This window comes from Pelodiscus sinensis, chromosome 8 (genome assembly GCF_052426305.1).
Source record: "Pelodiscus sinensis isolate ZL-2025 chromosome 8, ASM5242630v1, whole genome shotgun sequence".
NCBI lineage: Eukaryota > Metazoa > Chordata > Testudines > Trionychidae > Pelodiscus > Pelodiscus sinensis.
Genome location: NC_143059.1, coordinates 8,390,159 through 8,400,530, shown reverse-complemented (window position 1 = coordinate 8,400,530; position 10,372 = coordinate 8,390,159). Strand labels below are relative to the sequence as shown.

The 10,372-nt window shown below is 35.8% G+C and overlaps 1 protein-coding gene and 1 long non-coding RNA gene across 9 annotated transcripts in view; one reads left to right on the top strand and one right to left on the bottom strand.

The window, feature by feature from the left end:
• The window catches only part of LRMDA (leucine rich melanocyte differentiation associated), an 865,870-nt gene that overhangs the window by 132,044 nt on the left and 723,454 nt on the right, over window positions 1-10,372 (bottom strand). The window lies entirely within an intron of this gene.
• LOC149523969 (uncharacterized) overlaps window positions 1-10,372 on the top strand; it is a 98,078-nt gene that overhangs the window by 32,873 nt on the left and 54,833 nt on the right. Inside the window, exons 2-3 of one of the 4 annotated variants that reach the window (XR_016350156.1) lie at window positions 5,107-5,243; window positions 6,143-6,280. The exons of 2 other annotated variants lie outside the window; for them this stretch is intronic. This is a non-coding gene — a long non-coding RNA (uncharacterized LOC149523969). Of the gene's footprint in view, window positions 1-5,106; window positions 5,244-6,142; window positions 6,281-10,372 lie in introns of those variants that run through there. One more of the 4 variants, XR_016350153.1, reaches the window with a different exon arrangement.

Here is a 10,372-nt window from a genome sequence, read left to right as displayed (position 1 = left end):
CAGATCCTAAAGCAAAAGTTAGGTCTTGTTTATGAACATGTATCATTCCCATAGAGTAGTCCTTAAAAAGATGCTTTGGCAGCACAGTAGCAGCATTTAGTGTTCACATGCAGTTAATCTCCAAGGCTTTCATGTCCTTTCCATGTTAGTTAATATGGTGGAGATGAAGCACTTAGTTTTCACCACACTGTTTTTCCTACCACTACAACAGACTCATCTAGATTGAAAAATCAGACTGATGATTTCTAGAGAAGACAAAACAAAGGGGAAGAACAAATACAACCATTAAGCTTTTTCTTAAATCCAATGACAATGTATTGTTTCATGACTCATATCAGCAAAGCCACTGACAAGAGTGGCACTTATAAACTAAACTAACCCAGTCACTCCAGCACTCTGACACAGACTTTTTTAATTGGACAGATTTTAATTTTTTTTTTTTTTACAAAGGTTGATGAGCATATAAACTTTAAAGTAAAATGGGAATACAATGGTTTGGCTCAGCATGTCCTCAAACAATTGGAAACACTGATTCCATGTTGTTAAAGATTACCAGGAATAATACCATGATTGACACTGGTTTAGAAATAGTAATAAAAAAATTAAAAGATAATATATTCTGGTTAAAGCTTCTGAATACTTAGCATCTATAAAAGTCCAAAAACAATGACAAACAAAAGGTCTCTAATACAGTTTAAAAGGTAAGTGACTCAGTGGATTAACACACTAGCCTTTCACCTCTGGAGACACATTTTCAACTTCCACATGAGGTCATATGTTGGAATCATTTTTATGGTCGTAGCTTGGACCCTTCCAGAAATCTAGGCACATCAGAGAACCGTTGCCGTATTTAGCACAAAGGAGATCTTATGACAGATATAGGACTCCTGAAATAGCAAAGGCATTACAGATCACGACTGGAAGTTTTTAGCTAATTCTTGCACAGCTTCCTCTCCCACTCCCTCTGCCGGTTCAGAACTATTATATCCTCCAGCTACATGAGTACAGCGCTGAAAAGACTAAAAGGTATAGGCCACATGTTCAGCAGCCGACCAGTGTAACTCTATTGACTTCATCTGAAAGATGCACATTTACACCAGCTGAAGAAACAGACTTAAGAGTTCAAACGTGCGAGAAGTCAATGTGAGCAGAAGGCATTCACTATGACACTTCACAGGATCAAGCCCCCCAAAGACCAACCCACTGATGCATGCAGTAAGTCCAAAATGTGAAATGTAGAACATGTCCCTTACATTGTCTTGGCCTGGTAAAACTGTGTAGGGTAAGAAGAACTGTGAATAGAATTCATTTAATATAAGGTCTTTTCCCCAAAGTCTCTCCAAAAACTCAAAATGGAGGTGGCCTCATATACTTTCAAGATGTTATCTGTCTATTCAAGTACTCATATTTGGGACACTGATAATAGTGAAGGTTTCTCTTTGGTACTTTTAATCTCAATTTAGGCTGTTGACAGTTTGATGATAGCTTTTTCCTAAAATTACTGGAAGAAATTGCCTTTTCAGCATATACCACTGGCTGAGCAAAACTCAAGAGCGTCTAAAAAGGATATTGGAGTGAAGGGGCAATTTAGCTTTATTTCCAATTTTTGGAAGAGCAAGAAGAGGAATATTTTTTTTATTGACATGTTGCTGCCATTTTATGTACAGTATATAATTCCCTGTCAAGTATATAACAGTTCTCATTACTTTTCTGCTAAGCGTTCAGTTACAAAAGCATTAATTCCATGGAATACTATACATTGAGAGTGTTTTGCACAAATGTCAGCTGACTGAAAATCAGATAACAAGTTTTCATATAAACTTGTGGGCCAATGGAAGCCACAAATTCTCTTCTTATTGTTTACTTAAGCTATTTTCCAAAGTGACTTGCATAGATTTATTATTCTTAGTATTCACAAGAATATTTTGATAGTGATAGGAGTTACATATGAGAATTCTTTTGTCAGATAGTTCTGCTATTTGCATGTCAAGTTCTACTTACAGTGCAAAAGTGATCTTTTATGGACATAATTTCCAAAATAGCTTAAAGGGAAAAAATAGGTAAAGAATTGAGATTTTCTGCCCACCAGGAAAAATCAAATGGTTTGATAAAATGTTTTAGCAGGTCACTTTGATAAAACTATTGGGGAAACCTGACATTCTCACAGACTTGACAGTTGTTTGAATTCTGCAAAACAGTAAGGCAGGGGTGTCCAAACTTTTTTCAAAGAGGGCCATATTTGATGAAGTGAACATGCGTGAGGGCCAACCATTTTGCCTGACATTCTTTGAACCATTAAAATTAACTGCAAATTAACTATTTTATGCAAAGTTTATTGCAAACGGCATACTTTTCATTTAGTCACATGGATGACAAATCTAAACAGGTGTTAAATCACTCTGCCTTTCATATCTGAAGGCCAGATGAAAAAAAAATCCAGGAAGCTGAAATATATGTCAGGAACATTGTAAAGTACATTACATATTATTGGTAATAAAGGTTGTCTGTCAACTTTTAAGTTCAAAAAATATGAACAGGAACATAACACCAAGTATACATGTTGTGTCCAAATATATTTATAACTGATTTAGACCAACTGACATTAACTGAGATTTTACAATGCATTCATCTCAATGCATATGGATTCGTTGGGGGCCATAAAAGATAGATATTGCCAAATTACCCGTGGGGCCGTATTAAACTGGAACACGGGCCGCAATTGGCCCGCGGGCTGGACTTTGGACATGCCTGCAGTAAGGTATGGGGTATATATTCAAAACACATGAGTAATCCAAAAGACGTAAATAGGATTACTCAGGTGCTTAAAGTTATGCACATGCCAAATCAGGATCTGAACTATGCTTTAAGAATATCCCCCAGAGTTCTGTCAGATTAGAAACTGTAAAACTCAACTCTGAAAGCCTAGAAGACTTTTGTCTCTTATTTTATTTAATCAAATATCTTTACCAAAACTACATACTTCCTAGAAAGGAGATATTAAACAAAAAGCACACTTGTAAATTAAAATAGTTTTGGCCATTTTAATTGGAAAAATTGAAATTGTTAATGAAATTTTATATTCTGTTGAATCACATGGTGCTGATTTGTACATTATACTGCTGCTGCCTAATGAGACCTGTCAGTATTAGTATCTTGCACATAGTGACCATTCCTATCCTAGTATGTCTCTATTTTCTATCTTGAAATATTTATCTGTAATATACAAGCGATCGACTTCATTTCTACGACATGTCAAATTCTTCACACACACACACACACACACACACATATATATATATGTTCACCGATAACTCTAATAGTCACTAATACATTGTATCTGACAAATTTTATAGCCCCGGAAGAAGAGCAAGTTGGCATCCTCTCTTAAAAGAATTCAATGCATATACAGAGCACTTACGAAAAGACATGGTTTATTAAGATCATTTTGCTAACTGCACAAGAAACTGACTTCCCTAGCTGAATATATTAAACTCAGGCATGCTTTCCATTGAATATTATTGACAGAAATGTTAGCTCTAGCAGGCATTTTCTGGACATTACAAGATCAGACCAAACAGAGAGATGGTGGAGAGTGTTGGCATGTTTAAAATGAGATTGGGTAGCTAACTAGTTCATTCACTTAAGAAAAAAAAAAGGTCTAAGAAGCTATAAATCTACAATGTAGTTAAACAAATACCCTAAAAGACAACAATTCCATGATGTACTCACAATCACTCAGCTCTTATTGTGTACTTATGCCACACTTGCTCATCATAAAATGAGATACTGTACATAGCATAGCAAAGTTGGAAACAGTGCTGTCTAGTCTCAGAAGCTTGTATTTTTTCCTTATAAATGGGGAAGGGGCAGAGGGGAGGGAAATGTAGCCTTTATCTTTTCTCATCAATAAATAGGAGTTGATATATATCTTGCCATATTAATACAAATCAAGATATATAAGTAGACCTCAATATTTCTCTCCCTTACGTGTAAATACAAACACACACACACACACACACACACACACACTCAGCTCAGGGTGATAAACCTCACAAGTATGTGAACTATATGTCATTGACATTTACCCATCAAATATGAACCAAGCATAGCTTTTAGAAAGTGGCATGACCTGACGAGTGGTATATGAATTGCTGGTTATCAGTAATAGAGTAAGTTAGAAGAATTAAGAGTGTAGAATTTTATAAGAAATACAGGCTATAGTCCAGGACAAGTTACTCTTGTATATCTAATTTGAATGTCAGGCAAGGAGGTTTTAAAGCATTTAGGGATACCTAAAGGCTCCCTCTATCCACTCCTATGTATTTTCCCCCTCAGACTAAATCTCCTCCATTTACTGGCATGATACAAGGCCCATCTTTTTAAAAAATATTTTTGAAACAAACATTGTTTGTGTTAACATACAGAGAAAGTGTGATCTTTATTTTCTCTGTGTTGCATGAGTAGCTACCATTCTTGTGGATTGCTGTTCATTTTCATACAGTGACTCACTGTATTTAACAACACTGATCAAATCCATCTCCTGTGTCAGATCAGTGCCTTTTGTCGTTTGAAAATAAAAATATAAGATCATATTAGATATCAAGTTGATAATACTGTATTTCATCGTCGAACACAAAGCTTAAGTTCATTAGAGAAAGTCTTAGTTTCTATGACTTTGTTACATCCACTACAAACAAAGAAAAACAAAAAAGATGAAGAATGCACAAAATCACTGAATCACCTTGTTTCTGTATTTATTATCCATTTTCTCTCAAAATGTCTCTGATCCATAAGAGAAACCATAGGATGATGCTACTATATATAAAATGGGAATCATGATACTGAAGTCCTTTGTAAAGAACTTTAGGATTTACTTTATGCACTACAGCAGTGCAAGGTATTATATTATTACAAGTAAGGATCAAGTCACATTTGCTTTTTAAAATCCCTTTCTTTTCTCTTTCAATGTTAAGGTTTCTGTCGTAAATACACTTAAATATTGTACTCAGGACTTGACAAAGGAATATTTTAGCAGATATACTATTTTAAAATTACTATTATTATTATATTATCATTGCCTACATAATCATCTTTTTACTCTGTTAGAGCCATTCTAACATAGAGACTCTCTTACTGGACATTTGCACAAAACTGGATACCATGGAGTCAGGATATTTGTTGAGCGGTGGTGTAAGGGATCCAGCAGCTACCATATCACAAAAAATTAACATTACACAGAGTCTGTAAGTATCCCACTTAACAGGTAACATAGAACTTCTTAAAACTTTTGCGTTTTTTTTGGGGGGGGGCCATAAACTTTAATATTAAGTCAAGAAATATACTGAAAAGCCGACAGTTTTATTTTTCACATTGAAAGAAGAAAGAATTAAGGAAACGTTAAGAACCAAAAAGGCCGGGCTTCTCAGAAGTCTTACTATTTAAAGCAGGCTGGGGAAGGTCTTATTCACCACCACTCCACTGTGAACTAGGTTAAAGGTCAGAGAAAGGTCAAATTGCTGCCCATGACTTATACCAAAACCCTGTCATGTTTCAGAGAAGCCAACAGGTGGCATGGCATGACTACACAGGGAAGTTTGCTGTGCTTAATGACATGGGAAATATTTTTCATGCAGAACTTGTATCTGCAGATCCCACTTCAGGGGATGAGTGTTGGTAAATCTGTAGCATAAATTAGAGTCATCTTAATTACGAAGAAATACCAGCCGCATGGCATTATCACAAGTTGCCTGATCTTTCCCAGCTTAATGAGATGACCTACTTACCCCACACAAAAATAGTGACTTGTTTCAAAAGCTGTTTTTAGACATTTGACCAAGGTAGGGAACAAACAGGAGATGAGCTAAAGGGGTAGGTGGGTGAAAAAATGCATTGCCTGCTTTGAACGTCTTAAGAATGCTCATGTTCTACGCAAACTGTGCTTGTGGTATTTTCCTGACTGTTACTAAAAGTTAGGATATTTTAATATTTAATAGAATATTTAAGAGGCAGGACTGCTAGATGGTTTCAACAAAAATACCGGACACACTTGACATTACATCACAATCTACATTACATCTCATTTCGAAAACACTGGATATTTATATTTTCTCATTTATATTTTCTCGATTTGTTTCCCAAACAGTACTGGACTGTCTGGTTCAAAACGGGACATCTGGCAACCCTATTTACAGGACTCATGCAAATAAAGGTTCAGGATTTTTTTCCTTTTAATTAAATATAGCAACAATGGAAATGTTCCTTTAGAGTCATAGGCAGCCTGTCTGCTCTTAGCGAGGACACTATTTTAGTCTATAATTAGAAGCATTGTATTATTAGGGATTAAATTTGAAATAGAGAGAAATGATCTATCAATTTGATTACATTATTCCTAATAATGAACAGAATTCATGAGACAAGAAAGAAGGGCGGATGCCAGTGGGATAAAGGCTTTACTCTGTGTCACTTTATTCATGCGTAACAACCTGAAACTTTCAACGAAAAAGCTTCAACCACATCAAAAGTCAAGGCTTTTTTTCAGGCTGGTAGATGAACCATATAGTCAATGATGTAGAGAAAGAGTTATAATCTTCACATGTACTGATGTGAAGTTAAAGGAAGGCAAAAACTATTGGAGTGACACTTTTGCACCATCCAAGAATTAAGGAATCAACCATATTTTAACAGATGACTACCAAAGCTTCGGAGAAATTTTGGTGCCCAATTAAACTAAAAATAAAATATGATGTGTATATCTATTTCCTGAATTCTCTATACAACAGGGTCAATCCAAGGTATAACAGTGCTACAAAATAGTTGTTCCACATAGTGGCCGGATATGTTGCATATCTACCATATGGCAACCCAATTTATAGGAACCAATGGTTTAAAAAAACATAAATAATCTTGTTATTCTTGGAAAGCAACCATTTTTCTTCAGATGCTGGTGGAAGTAAAAGGTGGACTGTAATTCAGCTTAGCCAGTCCCCTTTGAATCATGGTTTGAGAAATACCAAAAATGAAATAATTCTTCCATCCAAATTAAATATTGCTACTGATTTTTTTCCCGTTAAAACTTGAATACCTGAATAATTAAATAATGGCAGAAGAAAATATTGCAATATTTCAGACATTCATCAGTTTAATGAATGGCAGGAGTATCTCATTTATAATCAAGAGTGGAACTTTGATTCTCTTCTGGAGAATTTTCTCAGGTTACTTTCATATTTGATGCTATTAATAATAAAATGATTTATTGTTGGAAGACAAAATTAACAGTGATTTTCTGATCTGGGGTTGGCATTATAGCTCTGATAACTATCACCAGAAAAAGTAACTGTTTCATGTATTTATATAAACACAGGGTCTAGGTTAAATGCATATTCCTCATTTTCATGTAGAGGAGGCAATTGCTAGATACCAAATACAAAGTTGCAAGGTTAGGGAGGTTGGGTATAACTGGATCAAAAATGTAAATGAACATAAAGAGAATTCTCTCTCATTTAAGGCTTAATTGAGTGTAATTGATATGTCTGGTGTGCTGCCAAATCCAAAGATTGTGAATAGTACCTAATATATGGACATTATTTTTGGACTACTGAATGCCAGAAAATAATGAGCTGGCATTCGGCTTTGGTGAATCAGACCCTGAATTTTCATCTAAGAGCGGTTTTGAATTATTACTGGAGATAAGGTGTAAATGTGCAAGGGAATTTTATCCATGTTTCTTCCATGAATCATAAATGAGGGAAAAATTATAGTCTAAATTGCACTTAAAAGGAATAAAGTCTTTTCATGTCATCCATGATTTATCAAAATGATCTCATTTTAAGGGTACTGTGGTGTATCTTGATTAATAACATTAGTGAGCGTGATGAATAGCCTCTTTAATGGTAACACAGAATTTATTGGCAAAATCCCTACTACCACCAAAAAGGGTGGGAAGTAAAATATGCAGTGGATAGTTACTTGCAGATACAGCTTATGTAAACTCTCTCCAACGTATTTAGCACTGAGGGGCCCTTTGATATTTATTCACCTGAATTTATGTGTTGGCAGTGGACAAACAATTTATTGTCAACCCCGTTTTCAAAATGAATAATGAATTTTACCTTCTGCAGCAGCTCAAACCGCTAAGTAAAGTCACTTGGTTACCAGTTCACAGCAAAACAAGTTGAACTGTGAGCATACTGTAAATGGATGTAGTGTATTCAGGTCTTTCAAGCTACCTCTGAAAGGGGGTATATTACCTTTCAAGAACATTGGTCCCGTCCCCTTACGACCTATTTCAATATCCTCTTCACATTTTGCTTTAATATCCTAAATGGTTCCCCTTCCCATTGCTCCCACCCACCCCCCTTTTTTTTAAGCTGCCCCAGTCTGCCCTAACTAATTTCCTTTTGGGCTGATAGATCAGAGGCCTTCCTACTACTATTCCTTTTAGACCTGTGAAGCCCTCCTCGTAATCCCGCTGCTTGTCTACAATTAATCTTTCCAGTTTCCACATTATTAACACTACCACCCACAGACAGACGATGCCTGAGCCTGGCTGGATACGAGCTCCCCACTGGAGCATCAAAGATGTCAATCACACGCTAGTCAGAAAGTTGCCTGCTGTCAACATCAGAGGTTTTCATCCTCTTCTACCCGCTGATCAAACATTTTTCTTCAGAAGATTAATTCAAAGTCCCCACCCATTTCCTCCCATATCCTCTTTCCCTTTTAGGTTTACTCAATGATCCATCTTCTGTATGAAAAAGGAAGCAGTGAATAATAGGAATCTTTTCAAAACAAAACTTAGGCAAAAGTAAATTTAAATCCCAGCTGTTATCAACCTTCCCCCCCCCCCCCTCCACCATTTAAACACCTTAAAGCAGCCTGGATTAGGCATAGCCTGAAATGACTTTCTTTGATCAAAGGCCCCAAGACTTTACACAAATATAATCACAAGGCAATGACTGTTTCTAAGCCGCCTGAATTGATTTGTTTTAGTGTAACATATAGTACATGTATAATAATAGTGTATTTGTTTCCTTGGCTTTCAGAACCTCTTTTTTCAAACTATAACATACTATCACTTGAAGCCAAGTATTTTAGGAATTATATTTAGCCCTTATTGTTTTCAAATTGAGTTGAATGGCCAGAAGAAACTGATTTTGATATGCTAGGATAAAGAATATTTGTTTTTAGGGTTTTAAATATATATATATAAGGGCACAGGCAATTAGGGGAGATTTTCTTATTCAGCTGAAGTTTAAGTGAGTGGGTTGGGGAGAAAGGAGGAACAGTTCTCAGCACTGTAACCTTCTCAGTGCTAATACACTGGATTCTGATATTTTCATTCATGCTAAACAGAGCCTTACTTCTCCAGTAGTTCAATACCATGAATAATAGAAGCTGGTCTTATAGAAAGCACTATCACTGCAGGGTCTGGTGGCACAATGTTGTCAGTTAATGGGTAAGGTAGATATATGAGAAATTAAATACAGTAAAATGTCCTTGTAGAAAGCAGACCCATTTATATAATCAGATATGGAGCATCTCTTTCTTGCAAAACCTGATACTGGATTTTAAAATAAGAATAATTGATTAGAAATGGCTCCAGATGCCAAAATGGATCTTTTAAAAACATATTTATACCCACAGGAGATAGATCTGAGATTAGAGTAATTATGAAATTGACACAATTCAAATGATCAGATGGGCACTTGCCAATCGTTGACACAAACTCAAGTCATGGTTCAATGATTTTCAACTAAATGGCAGAGGAAATAAAACCAAAACAGTCAAACTGTAAATTCTTCTGGAGTCTCAATTCTCTCAAGACTCTCATTCAGCTAAGTAGGAAAATTTTCCATTAGTGGCAAGCATTTAGGAGCCCAATGAAGTGCAGACTACATGCTATCCTTGAGTTACTTTTCCCAGTCTGGGAAAAAGTAGCCCTTGCAAGAAATGTTTAACTGTGTGATGCACAAGGATTTTTTGTGTTGTCTTGCATTTTCTATTGGTATAACTGTTTATGTTCCTGGAAAGGAAGGTGAGAATGCAGCCTATGTGATGCTTTCATTGTACTTATACCATGCTTATATGCACAAATGTTTCAAAAATCCTAGCAGTGCATCTTAAAATTATTAGGAAAAAGAAGCCTTTGTGAACAGTTATGCAAGTCTTGCCAGAAATCCCAACTACCTTATAAAACTATTTTTTGAGGAGAACCACAAATGCATGTCCAGGTGGACAGGTGCAGTTTCCTCTCAAGAGTATTAAGCCTGTGCTCCCAATTTACTCTTACGTTAATTCTATCGTTTATTACATTTCATTCATCATACAACCATCTCTCAGGACTTAAAGAGGACATGCAGTCCTTTGGGGGAAA